This window comes from Giraffa tippelskirchi, chromosome 10 (genome assembly GCF_054371585.1).
Source record: "Giraffa tippelskirchi isolate mGirTip1 chromosome 10, T2T-mGirTip1v1.2.pri, whole genome shotgun sequence".
Classification (NCBI taxonomy): Eukaryota; Metazoa; Chordata; class Mammalia; order Artiodactyla; family Giraffidae; genus Giraffa; species Giraffa tippelskirchi.
The window spans coordinates 101,757,607-101,773,840 of record NC_137284.1 but is presented as its reverse complement, the minus strand read 5'-3'; positions in this window follow the sequence as shown (position 1 = coordinate 101,773,840).

The following is a 16,234-nucleotide window of genomic DNA, read 5'->3' as shown; positions in this document are numbered from 1 at the left end:
TGAAATCTAGTCTGCATTTTCCATGCCCAACAATGTTCCCCAGCACAAGACCGCCTCCCTCCCAAAAGGAAGGACATCTTGGTGCCTTTTAAAATTTTGTTCGAGTAAGAAAAGATTGTTTATGTATTTGCAGTGACCCTGGGTCCCACAGCAAGAGCAATAATAATGGTACTGTAGCACCCAGGGTTAAAGGTGCTTAATTTGATGGTTTTTTATATTTATACTGTAGACTTTAAAATACCACAGGAGTTTATTGCATTCTAAGTTAAATTTAAGATTAACTTAGTAATTAATTAATAACCAACAACATTGTAAAATCTGTTAATGAAAATTTTTATTGATTCCATGTTATTACATAAAACCAAATTGTAATGTGGGATAAAATGAAACTAGTTTAATTCTCAACTACACAATATTTTCGCATGTAATTTCAGAGATTTCACAGACCATCTAAATCACATTTTGGACTGCAGATTAGCATACCCATATTATGGTACAGAATGATTCAAAAAGAATTGACAATATAATGCTTTTATGGTATTTGTTTATAGCAAATATAAACATGTAGTTGAAACCTAATACTTTCCCTACGGTTAAACACTTAAGAAATCACCACAGTATGTATATTTACTGGTTACTGAGTCATCCATTTTGGAAGTGTTTAATTCTTTTTTAATCACTCTTCTCATTTAACAACTTCCTCTGAGAAAGTGCCTAGATTTGGGTGCTGTTGTGCCATGAATACATACTTATTGTGGCTCACTTTGCAAGGTGTCTTTTATGGGTTGGATTAATGGTGAACAGAGTAATTTTAAATTATCGGATGACAATAATTTTACTTTAGATTTCAATGAGGGATGGTGGAGTGCTCCCCACTACAGCACTCCCTAAAAATCAGATCCACAGATCCAGAGTGTCTCTGAAAGGTTCAGAGTTGTCATAGTGACCAGGAAATTATGAGCTACTCCAGGGCTCATTCTCATACAAAGGGGAGTTTCCCAGGACAATGAGTCATTATTGAAGCAGAGAATGCCTCTAAATGGCTCCCTTATTAGACCAGTCAGTGTGAGACTGTAGAACATCCATCTGGCAGTGTGGTTATCATCACTAGCCAGAGGCTGTCTTCCACATCACAGACTATGTCATGAAACTGCATTGTTAAGTGTTTATTTTCCTGGCCAAATGTCATTTTTAAGAACTATTTCATTGAAGAGTTTGCTGAAAGGAGACTGACTTGGGATTTTTATCATAAGCCAGATGAAATCTGCTGTGGGTGGAAGGAGTGCGTGTGTGCTAAGTCACTTCAGTCGTGTCCAACTCTTTGAGACCCTGTGGACCATAGCCTGCCAAGCTCCTCTGTCCATGGGATTCTTCAGGCAAGAATATTGAAGTGGGTTGCATGCCTTCCTTTAGGGGATCTTCCCAACCCAAGGACCAAACCAGCATCTCCTGCATTGGCAGGCAGATTCTTTACCAGTGAGCTAGCAGAGAAGCCCAGTTTAAAAACTAGCTCTTTATAAAGTTTCAATTGGCTTTTATTAATGTGAACATTCATATTTAAATGTGCCACTGATTTTGAAATGTTTTATTTATTTTGTGCATGTGTGGTCTGTTGTGTCCAACTCTTTGCGACCCCATGGACTGTAGCCTACCAGGTTTCTCGGTCCATGCGATTTCCCAGGCAAGTATACTGGAGGGGGTTGCCATCCCCTCCTCCAGGGGATCTTCCCAAGCCACGGGTCAAACCCGCATCTCCTACATTGGTAGGTGACTTCTTTAACACCGAGCCTTCTGGGAATCCCTTTATTTATTTTACTCTCTCTCAATATTTTTCTTTTTGAAGGTATCAAATAACGATGACTGATTAAAGTAGACCCATTTCCTTAAATTTTTCCTTCGGCAAAAATGGGAATATTTATTCAAAGAAGACATGACTGCTAAGTGCAGGAAATGCAGTATGAGATCAGCAGGGCACATGACAAGCATTTTGCTTCTCTGCCTAGAACAGCAGGGATAACGTGCTTGCAGGAGGGGATTTTTATGTTGGAGTTATTCACTATTGATGATTCAGTGGGTGGCTATTTTCCTTACCTTATACATTGCTGCTGCTTAGTCGCGTCAGTCGTGTCCGACTCTGTGCGACCTCATAGACGGCAGCCCTCCAGGCTCCCCCGTCCCTGGGATTCTCCAGGCAAGAATACTGGAGTGGGTTGCCATTTCCTCCTCCAGTGCATGACAGTGAAAAGTGAAAGTGAAGTCGCTCAGTCGTGTCCGACTCTCCGCGACCCCATGGGCTGCAGCCTACCAGGCTCCTCTGTTCTTGGGGTTTCCCAGGCAAGAGTACTGGAGTGGGGTGCCATTGCCTTCTCCACCTTATACATTGAGGATCCATAAATATTTGTTGAAATTTTACTCATTCAAAAAGTATTCAGTGTGTCGTCTGTGTCAGTCATAGAATTGGGTGTTGGGATATGAAGATGAATAAGAGCCTCTGTGTGCTGAGTCCTGGGTCATCCATGCTTCCAGAAAAGGCAAAGGTTGATGTGGGAGCATGAAGAAGGGAAGGATCAGTTTTAGCTACACAGTGGCCATGAAGTCTGGAAATGAAGATACATTGTTTCATCCTGAATGGTAATGTAAGTTCAGTTCAGTTCAGTCGCTGAGTCAGGTCCGACACTTTGCGACCCCATGGACTGCAGCACGCCAGTCCTCCCTGTCCATCACCAACTCCTAGAGTTTACTCACCTCATGATCACTGAGTCGGTGATGCCAACCACCATCTCATCCTCTGTCGTCCCCTTCTGCTCCCGCCTTCAATCTTTCCCAGAATCAGGGTCTTTTCAAATGAGTCAGCTCTTCGCATCAGGTGGCCAAAGTATTGAAGTTTTAGCTTCAACATCAGTCCTTTCAATGAATATTCAGGACTGCTTTCCTGTAGGATGGACTGGTTGGATCTACTTGCAGTCCAAGGGACTCTCAAGAGTCTTCTCCAACACCACAGTGCAAAAGCATCAATTCTTTGGCACTCAGCTTTCTTTATAATCCAACACTCACATCCATACATGACTACTGGAAAAGCCATAGCCTTAACTAGATGGACCTTTTTTGGCAAAATAATGTGTTTGCTTTTTAACATGCTGTCTAGGTTGGTCATAACTTTTCTTCCAAGTAGTAAGTGTCTTTTAATTTCATGGCTGCAGTCACCATCTGCAGTGATTTTGTAGCCCCCCAAAATAAAGTCTGACACTGTTTCCACTGTTTCCCCATCTATTTCCCATGAAGTGATGGGACCAGATGCCATGATCTCAGTTTTCTGAATGTTGAGCTTTAAGCCAACTTTTTCACTCTCTTCTCTCACTTTCATCAAGACGCTTTTTAGTTCCTCTTCACTTTCTGCCATAAGTGTGGTGTCATCTTCATATCTGAAGTTATTGATATTTCTCCCGGCAATGTTGATTCCAGCTTGTGCTTCTTCCAGCCCAGCATTTCTCATGATGTACTCTGCATATAAGTTAAATAAGCAGGGTGACAATATACAGCCTTGACGGACTCCTTTTCCTATTTGGAACCAGTCTGTTGTTCCATGTCCAGTTCTAACTGTTGCTTCCCAACCTGCATACAGGTTTCTCAAGAGGCAGGTCAGGTGGTCTGGTATTCCCATCTCTTTCAGAATTTTCCACAGTTTATTGTGATCCACACAGTAAAAGGCTTTGTTGTAGTCAATAAAGCAGAAATGGATGTTTTTCTGGAACTCTCTTGCTTTTTCGATGATCCAGAGGATGTTGGCAATTTGATCTCTGGTTCCTCTGCCTTTTCTAAAACCAGCTTGAACATCTGAAAGTTAACGGTTCATGTACTGATGAAGCCTGACTTGGAGAATTTTGAGCATTACTTTACTAGTGTGTGAGATGAGTGCAATTATGAGGTAGTTTGAGCATTCTTTGGCTGCCTTTCTTTGGGATTGGAATGAAAACTGATCTTTTCTAGTCCTGTGGCCACTGCTGAGTTTTCCAAATTCGCTGTCATATTGAGGGAACTCAAAATGTATTAAAGAAAACTATAACCAAGTTAGTGCAATGGAAGTAATGGATTTTCTGAAATGATATCATTATTATTATATTTATTGGGGCTTCCCTTGTGGCTCAGCTGGTAAAGAATCTGCCTGCAATGCAGGAGACCTAGGTTCGATCCCTGGGTTGGGACGATCCCCTGGTGAAGGGAAAGGCTACCTACTCCAGTATTATGGCCTGGAGAATTCCATGGACTGTATAGTCCATGGGGTCGCAAAGAGTCAGACATGACTGAGTGATTTTCACTTTCACTTACTATGTGCCAGGCTCGTGCTAAGTGCTAAAATGTATTGTCTGATCTAATTTTCCCAATAACCCCCCAAAACACTAAAGCTTGGTGCTATTTTATAGAAGATAAAACCAAAGCACAGAAATTTGGTAACTTGCCTCAGGTAAGTGGTGGAGCCAGGATTCAAATCCTAATGGTCTGACTCTAGAAAATGCACTTTTTACCACTAAGGGCTATGCTGCCTCCCCATGACAGAAACCACTCTGATTCTAAGAGTACTAGGGGCCACATGAGCCATTCTGCAGAAACAGACATAGGATCCAGAAAATCTTTATGAGGATAGTGATGGGATTTGTCTTATGGAAGATCACTCTGTCCACTTGGAGCTGAGCAAGACCAGGAGCAAGAAGGTGAGTTACGAAGCTGAGTAACAGTTGGCAGTTATCAATGAGAATGAGGGTAGGCTTCTCACTTGGATATCAAAGTGGATAGTGGAGCCCTTAACCATGATTCATAATGCCAAAGGAGAAACAGGTGTCAGGTAGGGGCAGAGTAGGTTTGTACATTTTTAATTTGTTGAATATGTGGAGTTTGTGGGGGCAGTAAATGTCAGTAAAAGTCAGTGACTGGATACACAGTATTAGAATTGAGAAGAAATATCAAAGCTAGATATTACATGGGGTGTCATCTTTGAAGATTTAAAAACTAACATATTAGTTAATTGATGGTATCTAAGTGTCAAATCAGAGCTATTGATTCTATCTAAAAAATTGGGGCAAATATAACAAATGGGTAATATCACTAAAAAGTAAACAGTAGAGCTAGCAAAATGTGCCACCCCATTTTAAAGAAAACATGTAGGCAGGTCTTCTAGCTTCTGAGGTTGTGAAAAAATGGTATTGTAGCACTGTGCATACCTTTGGGCGAGGAACACCAGGGTTGGGGAGAAGGTGGATTAAGATATAACAGGTAGAACTTCAGAGAACAAGAGTAGGGAAAGAACATTACTGAATGTTGCCTTAAGCATATGGAGAGCACAAAAGTATAAAAGTTGTTGGTTTGCTTCCTATTTTGAGAGTTCATTGATCAGCCTGAGGCTTCTTAAAATGCATGCTGAAAACCAGAACTAGGAGACAAAAGGCAAATTTGCATGGATGCATGAATGGAAATAATTTGAGACTAGAAGATACTTCCTATATAAAAAGTCTGGGCTATTGAAATCAGGCCAACAAAAAAAATAATCTTGAAAGAAATTACAGTTATAACTATATGTTTAGAATTAAATTAACCCTATTATCATGTGGGTAGAATATATTTTATTCCTTTGGTCTTCAGAATATAGAGAGGGCACCATTGCCCACCCATCATGGCAGTCCTTGTTTAGAAGGAAGACTACCACTCATGAATCATCAACCTAAGCATAATGAAAGTTAGCTACCTGGGATACCAGTGACAGAAAAATTGATTCCTCCCATTGAAAGATGTTTCAGTTACAAAAATGCTGATGCCAATTAACAATAGCAACAAATGACCCTATTAAGCACATTAAGGGAAGCACAAACTCTTAATGAGGAATGCCAAAGATGGAGAAAGAAAAGAATACTGGGGGGAAAAGCCCATAAAACACTTGTACATGATAATGGTAGGAGTGGAGGAAAGGAAATTCTCCAAAGAAAGAGTTTTAACAGGGTGTTCTTGGACAGAATTCTGTGGAGGCGGCATGAAGTGGGCAGTGGCACCGTGTTGGTACATTCTCTGTACAAAACAGATGACAGGAGTGAGGATTTCAAAGATATGTTCTCTCTTAAACCATATGGGAATTTTAAGGGTTGTAGGGGAAGAGTTGGGGGATTATTTTTATTCAACTCACTTTTAAACACATATAAGAATGTTAAAAACTGCCAAATGCTACCATCTTTTAAAGGGGATCATTAGATATAACGTGTCAGTTGGGATACTTTCAGCCCCAAGTCATAGAAATCTCCTGTTAAAATTGACTGAAATATTGAGAGACTTTATTATCTCACATAATGGGTGGTCTAGGGGTGGTAGGTGGTGCCAGTTGCTGAGTGATTTGGTGAGTGATTCAAAAATCTCATACAGGTTCTCTCAGGGAACTCAGACTGGGGCTTTGTAACAACCTGGAGTGGTGGGATAATGATGGAGATGCGAGGGAGGTTTAAGAGGGAGGGGACACAGGTATACCTATGGCTGATTCATGCTGATGTTTGGCAGAAACCAACAAAATACTGTGAAGCAGTCATCCTTCAATTAAAAATAAATAAACTTATTTTTTAAAAGTCTCATACAGGTTCTTTAATCCTTTCCTTTGGCCATTCCTTGGGGCTTCCCTGGTAGCTCAGTTGGTAAAGAATCTGCCTGCAATGCAGGAGACGCTGGTTTGATTCCTGGGTCGGGAAGATCCTCTGGAGAAGGGATAGGCTACCCACTCCAGTATTTTTGGGCTTCCCTTGTGGCTCAGCTGGTAAAGAATCTGCCTGAAATGTGGGAGACCTGGGTTTGATCCCTAGGTTGGGAAGATCCCCTGGAGAAGGGAAAGGCTACCCACTCCAGTGTTGTGGCCTGGGGAATTCCATGGACTATACAGTCACAAAGAGTAGGACACAACTGAGTGACTTCCACTTTCACTTTGGCCATTCCTGGAATGTTAACTTTGTATGCCCTCATGGTCACAAATGACAACATTCAAAGAAAGAGAAAACTATCTTTTCATTTGTATTTCTCTTGGAAAATCCTTCTGTAAAATCCCTCACCACTTAGACTTCATTGGCTAGAATTATGTTGCATGTCTAAGTGTCTAAGACTAAACCAACCACTTGTAAGAGGAATCAGTCATGGGGTCAATGATGACCCAGCTCCTGGAGCTGAGGCCGGGTTCAGCCTTCCCTGAAGCACCTGGCCACTCACAGCAGGTGGGCAATCTGGACAAAACGGGCCTTTTGTGAATGCAGGAGGGTCACCTAGTTTTGGGGTAGGCAATCAATGATATCTCATACAAAGTAATTGCAAAAGCCTTTCTTGAATGGAATGAAAAAATATTAAATGTTTCTTATTAATAAAATTTTGTCTATTAGTTTGTGTTCAGTAGCCAGTTTTCTCTTATTTTTGGTAAAATAATTAAAATGATAATTTTAGAACTGTTTACTATGATTATTTCAGTGTGATAAACCTAGTATGGTCAGTTTAGTTTGGCTTTTTAAAATAGCTTTTCAGAATTCTTTTGGCTGGATTGGTTCACAGTAAATATCCCTGATGATGAATGAAATTTGGCAGTTCACTCATTCTCCATAATTTAGAAAAATGCTAACACGCCTCCAAAGTGTTGGAGAATCTGTTCCTACTTCCTACTGCCTTTCATCTGAGACTAAAAGATAGGCTTTGCAAGTCCCACTTGCGGCTACCTGGACAGTTTCCTGGATTTCCCAGAGACACTAGACTCAAGAAAACAGGAGGAGTGCCAAGAAGAATTATCAGTTACTCTGGCTTGTAACTGACTAGACCTAACCTAAGCAAAAAGAAAGAGTTCATATTTTAACAGTTCAGGGTTGTGTCTTGGAACCCAGAGCAGGAATTTGGTTGAGTCTTTGGAAGTTCTGCTGTCTAGAAGTGGAGGACCATTGGGAGATGAGCTGTTCCATCTCTTGTCTCTTACTTCTTGTTATAATCCTATTTCATTCTTTTCTTTCTGCAAATGCTTTAATGTTTTTTTGTGTCTGTAGTGGGCAGATGAGAGTCACTTTTTACTGATTGATATGACTTGACCTCTGCTTAAAAGACTAGTTCAGACTTTCAGTGTCTCTCAGTTCTGATTCAACTGTGGCTTAGATGAAGCATCTTGTTCAAGGTCACCCAACTAGGACACAGTAGAAAAGGCATTTTGACTGTAGGTCTGTTTGGATCTAAAACTTCATGACCTTCCAACAAAATATGCGAGCACTAGTGAGATTTTGGGAAACAATAATAGCTTGTTGACTCAGTCCCTTTGTGTTTAGAGATGAACCTGATTTGGGGGCTTGATACAGTTCCTCTTCTCACTGCCTCTGTCAACTCCCAGCCAAAAGAGCTTCCCTTCCCATCATTAGAGGAGTCATTTCTTTCTTTGACTTAACACAAAAGAGTATCTCATCATTATAGAGTAGCTGACAGATTCCAAAGACTACATAATAATCTCCTTTTATTTTACAACTGGAATTATTTACTCCCATTTACAGATAAGGAAATAGAGGCTCATGGAGGCAAGGTGATTTGCTTTAGTAGAAAGACTGAATTCCCTGGGGAGTTGGACTAGTTGCTTAGGAGAAGACAGAGCTCCTTGGTCATGTCCCTGGGGGACCCAAGTGGGCAGAGAGGGCAGGACAGCCACAGGTCACCTGGTGCTGAGCTTTCTTGCTAGACTGGGGACTTCACGAGGCCAGATACTTTGTTCTCACTTACCTCTTTGTTCTCAGGTTCTAGCACAGTATTTGGTACATAGCAGATTCTTGATGAATGTTTGTTGAAGGAATATGAGACTTTCCTAAAAATGATAACTATTCAATATTTGAATGAACTGCCTTGACAAGTTGGGTGCTTCCTAGCACTGGCAGAGTTTAAGATGGATAAATATCTGCTTGCTCATTTTTTAAAACTTTTTATTTTGTGTTGGGGTATAGCTGATTAACAATGTTATGATAGTTTAAGGTGAACAGCAAAGGGATTCAGCCATACATATCCATGTATCCATTCTCCCCCAAACGCCCCTCCGACTCAGGCTGCCACATAACATTGAGCAGAGTTCCATTTGCTATACAGTAGGTCCCTATTGGTTACCCACTTTAAATATCGCATAGTCTACATGTTCATCCCAAACTCCCTAACTATCCCTTCCCCTCTGTCCTTCCTCCTGGCAACCATAAGTTCATTTTCTAAGTCTGTGAGTCTGTTTCTCTTTTGCAAATAAGTTCATTTGTCTCATTTCTTTTTAGATTCCACATGGAAGGGATGTTGTACAATATTTCTCTTTCTCTGTGTGATTTACTTCACTCAGTATGACAATTACTAGGTCAGTTCACTTTGCTACATATGTCATTAATTCATTCTTTTGAATGTCTAAGCAATATTCCATTGTGTAAATGTACCATATCTTCTTTATCCATCCTCTGTCAGTAGGTGTTTAGGTTGCTTCCATGTCTTGGCTGTTGTAAACAGTGCTGCAGTGAATACTGGGGGACATGTCTCTTTTTGGATCATGTTTTTCTCCAGATATATGTCCTAGAGTAGGATCGCAGGGTCATACACTGGCTCTATTTTTAGTTTTCTAAGGAACTTCTATACTGTTCTCCATAGTGGTCTGTTTGCTAATTTTAAAGGCTAACATTTATTGAGCATTGACTATGTGCTGGGCACTGGGTTACGTATTCTACATGTATTATTTCATGTAGTCCTCACTCCATTCCCCTGAAACAGTTTCGATTATTATCCTCATTGAAACAAAGGCATAGTGAGGTGAAATGACTTGCTCAAGAATCCATTGCAAGTCATGTGGCCAGGGTTTGAAACCCTGGAAGACTGAGTTAGAGATCTGAATGTTAGTCATGTTGTCCAAGTGTTTCTAGATGAGACAGGACTTTGAAGTAGATCACCTCTCAAGTCTTTTTCAACCTGGAGAGTCTCTGATATTTTGGCCGGGAGATTGGTGCTACCACATATAGGGAAAGCAGAGAAGGAGAACTGATTGTATAAGGATAGAGGGATTGGTAGAGGGCAGGTCGATTTTGATTTTGTTTGATATGAATGTCAGAGGATATCCAAATGAAAAAGTCCAACAGTATCTTTATCTTGAAAGAAAAGATAATTCATACATGTGTTGTTGCCATGAAAAGTTCTTCCAATATAAGATATCATAAAAATTACTGCCTGGTTGTACATATGATGTTACTTATGGTTTACAATACTCCTCTAACACAGCCTTACACTGTATTATGGATAATACAATAGCTTTGAGAGATAAGCAACATTCTCTTTTTAGAAAAAGACAATTGAACTTACTCTTACTGTCCTTTATTTGTCAGAAATTTCATTAAATTGAAATGCAATTTCAGAACTGAAAACCACAAAGAAATGTCTCCAGAATAAGAAAAAAGGCAAATAAAATATATTTTAAGGCTTCAGAGTCCTAGCTAAATTTGCCACTGTATCCTTTCTTCCTTTCTTAAAACAAACAGGGACCTCAAATTTAGCATGTTGCATTATCACCATTCCTAGCAACAAAACAAAACTTACAAACATTTAAGAAAGTAATGTAACCTAAAACATAACAATGAAAATTCAACCTAGAGGGGTTGGATGGGGAGGGAGATGGGAAGGAGGTTCAAAAGGGAAGGGATATATGTATACCTATGGCTGACTCATGTTGAGGTTTGACAGAAAACAAGAAAATTCTGTAAAGCAATTATCCTTCAATTAAAAAATAAATAAATTAAAAAAATTGATTGAAAAATATTGCTCTTTGACAATATAATTCTGCCACACCCTTAGAAATATCAGAAAAATCTAAATCCACTGAACAATCACCAGGTAGTCAGAAACTCTAGAGATGGAGAGACACTATAAAGAAGGAACAAGGCAAGATTTTGCCCAGATGGACCTGTGCTAGCAGGACTGCACACGTAACCCGCGACTCCTAGGAACACGTAGTCAGGTTCCTGTGTAGCCAAGGCCAGCCAGGGGTAACCATGGAGTCGCATGAGCCTGGGTTTTAATCACAGACTCACTGTTTATTAATGGTACGACCTTGGGGAAGTTGCAAAACTTCTCTGAGCCCATTTCTTCATCCACAAAATAGAAAGACTAATCTTTCCTTCATGGGGGTGTTGTAAGAAGTACATGACATGACATGTGTAAAAAGAACCTAGAATGAAGTGTTCTTAACACACACACACATACACACACACAAGGGTGAGAGGAAACTTTTGGAGGTGATATGATAGGTATGTTTTATGGCACTGATTAGCTGATGGTTTCACAGGTACATACTTACATCCAAATTCATCAAATTGTATACATTAAACATGTACAGCTTAAAAAAAACTTTTTATTTGTATTGGAGTATAGGCAGTTAACAAAGGCAACCCACTCCAGTATTCTTGCCTGGAGAATCCCATGGACAGAGGAGCCTGGTGGGCTACTATCCACAGGGTCACAAAGCGTCAGACACGACTGAAGTGACTTAGCATAGGCAGTTAACAATGTTGTGACAGTTTCAGGTGAACAGGGAAGGAACTCAGCCATACATACACATGTATCCATTTTCCCCTGAACGCCCCCTCCCATCCAGGCTGCTACATAACATTGAGCAGAGTTCCATGTGCTATCCAATAGGTCCTTGTTGGTTATCCATTTTTAACATAGCAATGTGTAACCTATACAGCTTTTTATATGTCAATTATATCTCAATAGTGGTTTAAAAAAAAAACAATAACCCTAAATAGTATTAGCGACAGAACAGACTTTTGGTAATTGTTCGGTCTCATCCTTTCCCCCACCTTAATTTCTCTGCCTTTAAGAAACTAAGATATAGAGGAAATTGACTCCCTCATTGAATTAAAAAATTAGTATCTACCAGGTGCACTATGTACAGGTATACAGGTTGTTCTCTGCTAAGGTGAGGAGGGTGAATTCCAGTCCATTAGCACTCATCAAGCTGGGTGCCGGGGCCTCTCTTTCTAAAATGCAAAAAGGTGCTACATGTGTTTGTAAAGCCCCAGCATCTGATTCAGAGATAATGAATTTGAACTATGCCCACTTTGTGACTGATGGAAAATGGGCAAGTAATCAAGAGTTACAATACCTATAATTAATGCTACTACAGGGAAGGTACTAGAGGAACACAGAAAAGAGACATTTAAATGAGATGGCATGATGGATGGGGTATTCAGAATCTGTGACTTAAAGGATGGTGGCAGGGGGCACAGATTGTGGAGAATGTTCCAGGCAGAGCAGTGACATTGAATTATTTATCCACTTATTCATTCAGTAAACACAAATTGAATAGCTACCAAGTTACAGTACTGAACTTGAAGAAAAAACAGTAAATAATAAAAGAAAAACTCCTTCCTCAAAATCCTAACATTCTGGTAGGGCAGAAGGATGATGGTAATTGAACTAGAAAAATACTAGGTACTGGAGATGTGCTTTAGGAGAATAAAGCAGGCCAGGCAGGGGGTGGTGTTGGTGGTGGTGGGTTGGGTTGGGTTGGTGCCCCTCTCCACATGAGAGTGGAGAGGGGCAGACATAGTCAGGGAGGCATCAATTTAAGCTGAGGTTTAAATGGCAACTGTAGGAAGCTCATGAGATAATCGTATCAGGCAGAGGAAGAAGCTGTTACAAGTCTTAAAGTTAGTTGCTCAGTTGTCTCTGACTCTGCGACCCATGGACTGTAGCTCACCAGGCTCCTCTGACCATGGAATTCTCTAGGCAAGAATACTGGAGTGGGCAGCCATTCCCTTCTCCAGGGGATCTTCCCAGCCCAGGGATCGAACTGGGTCTCCTGCATTGCAGGCAGATTCTTTACTATCTGAGCCACCAGGGAAGCCCATTACAAGTCTTAAGGGGGGATGAACTCTGTTTTTAGTTGGCAAAGAAGACACTTGAGGTGTGTCTGAAGTGGCATGGGAGAGAAGAGGCTCAGGAGACGAGACAGAGAGGTAGGCCCATACCAGACCTGTGTGAGCATGGTGACCTCACAGGCCTGCGAGGCATCCCAGGTGGCAAGAGGGAAATGTGTTATTAGGGGAGTACAGGTGAGTTGGGAGAAACAGGCAGGAACCAGATGATGACAAGTCTTAGCTGGAGAATCTGGGAGGCATTTATTTCTGCTTGAAAGTGAAGTTGCTCAGTCGTGTCCGAGTCTTTGCGACCCCATGGACTGTAGCCTACCATGCTCCTCTGTCTATGGGATTTTCTAGGCAAGAGTACTAGAGTGGGTTGCCATTTCCTTCTCCAGGGGATCTTCCCAACCCAGGGATCGAACCTGGGTCTCCAGCATTGTAGTCAGACACTTTACCATCTGGGCCATCAGGGAAATCGTTATTTCTGCTTAAAGCTATGCAAAGAAGGAAGCCATGACTAAAGTCAAAGAAATCCTTTCATGTTTGTCTTCAATACCAAGACTTTAATACCAAGTCTTACTTGTGTTTCTTGTTCCTGAACCCAAATCCTCAATGTATAGACCCCATGAGAGGTTAGAACCCTTCTCAAGTGTAACCACACATTCAGATTAATGTAAAATTTATTTTTGCAACATGATGGTGACAACTGTTAGGAGAAATGTTAAACTGGGTAAGTTGTGTTTTTTAGGAAGATACATCTTCCTCTGATTTCAAGAAGTAAGAAGAAATACATAAGGTCAAGTTGATGACAAATAAGTAACATTTATTTATTAGAGTATTTCCTGTCTTATATCCATGATCTTCATTCTCATCAACAAAACATCAGATTTGATCATCTATGAGCTTAACTAAAAATTTTATCTTCTAGACTCCTGTGTGACTTGGAGTCATATTTGACTAAAAGTGTAATTGTTGAGATATAGGCTGAAGTCCCTGCAGAGGCAGTCCGCCTAGGAGAAAGCCTTTTTGTTCTGTTCCCCTTTCTTCCTGGTATTTGTATTTATTTTGTGACTTACTTGATATGGTTTGGAGTCTTATAATTTCCTCAAATATGTTGCAAAACCAATACATTGAGTTAAGGACCACAGTTTTATAAGGTCTGTGGGTACATTTTTCTAGTACTTGTACTAATTTGGAACTAACTGTGGATGTAAAAAGATAGTAAAATGATTTTATCAAAAATACCTCGTAGGGTTCATTATACTGAAAGTGACATTCCATGTATGTAATGTTTCTGCCATTTTCTTGACCCTGAAAAATCCAGGCAACAAATTTTTCTCAAACATTCATTTAACACATAGTATCTGTAATTACAAAGATGGCATAAGAGACAGAGATGATGAAAACAAGGTTCTCATTTTTAGGGAGTTAATTTCATGAGATGACAGGTGTGTTTACAAATAAATGTAAAACAAGTATGTATATGATGTGGTAGGCCATGACTAGGCTTGCCCAAGAAAAGCCTCTAAGTAGATGTGAATGGATGCAGATGAAAGGGGTGTGCCCCAAACGCAGGCAAAGCACAAGCTTCAAGGCTTGGAACTGGGACATGAAACCTGGGTGATCTGGCTCAAAGAGTAGCAAAATCATTGCCTATGAATAGTATGAGTTGTTTCTGAAGGATGAAGAGCCTGGGGCTATGGAAGGTATAGTTCTATGATCCTCCAGTCTGGAGTCATCTCACTCAAAGTGGCCAACGCCACTGGGCTTCAGATGCATAGTCATCAGTAGGAGCTGTGTCCACCAACTTGCATCCTTATCAGGTTTACTTGCTGCTTCAGGATTAAACAAAGTAAAACAACCCTGAAATGTTGCCCTTTGAATAGGATGTGTGGCCTGTGGAGATGTAACAAGTGCCATGGGTGCATTGCAGACAGTTTTAAAGAGTTTTAAGAGTTGTGAGGAAAAAGAAACATTTCTGGTTGGAGGCTTCATGAAGGAAGTAGAATTTTTTTCTTTTTTAAATTTTATTGAAGTATAGTTGATTTATAATATTGCATTAATTTCTGCTGTATAGCACAGTGATTCAGTTTTACATATATATATATACTCTTTTTCATATTCTTTTCCATTATGATTTATCACAGGATATTGAATATAGTTCCCTGTGCTATACAGCCGGACCTTGTTTATCCATTCTTTTTTTTTTTTTTAAATTTTATTTTGTATTGGAGTATAGTTGATTTACAATGTTGTTAGTTTCAGGTGTATAGCAAAGTGATTCAGTTATACATATACATATATCTATTCTTTTTCAGAGTATTGAGTAGAGTTATTACAGAGTATTGAGTATAGTTCTCTGTGCTATACAATCAGTCCTTGTTGACTGTTTTATATATAATAGTGTCTATATGTTAATCCCAAACTCCTAATTTATCCACCATCTACCTTGCCCCTTTGGTAACCGTAAATTTGTTTTCTAAGTCTGTGAGTCTGTTTCTGGTTTGTAAATAGGTTCATTTGTATTGTATTTTAGATTCCACATAGAAGTGGTATCATATGATATTTGTCTTTCTCTAACAGAAGGAAGAAGAATTTGAGCTAAATCTTGAAAGATGAATAACATTCTAAGGTGAAGGTGGGAGGAAGAACATTACAAGAACACTGGACAATGAATGATAAAATGGAGGTAGGAGAATAGAGCTGTGTACTGGAAATGAGGGGCAGGGCAGTGTGGCTGAAGTACAGGGCATGTACCAGGAAGCAGTGAAATATGGACTGCAGAGGGAGTCCAGATCAGGGGAAGAGGACCGGCATTTAATATATTGGTAATGGGAACCAAAAATGTTTTTGAACAACTACTAAACCATGTGAATTAGTAAAATAGGGGAGATATCAATAAATTTGGCAACATTATCATGCATGAGATAGCATAATGCCAATGAAATGACTGGCAAGATCCTTTAAAATGTCCAAGCACCAACTGAGGTCATCTGTGATTGGAGAAGAGCTTATGGATTCAGGAGTTTTATGGAAAAACTGATTGTTTTAGGGAAACCAGGTTTCAATTTGGGCATATTGGAGGACAGCAGTAACTGTGAACACATGAAAGGAAGACAGGGAGAGGGAAACGCAGTATTCGAGAAGCTGGATTGAGTACATATAGAACATTCAGGTGGAAATGTGCTACATGCCATTCAAAAGCAAATAAGAGAAGACGCTCAGGAGAGAGGTGGAGTGGGGGATGAGTCACCTATATTGAAGTGAGTCAGTGAGTTCGGTCTGTCATAAGCATAATATATGAACTCAATTAACAGGTTCTAAAT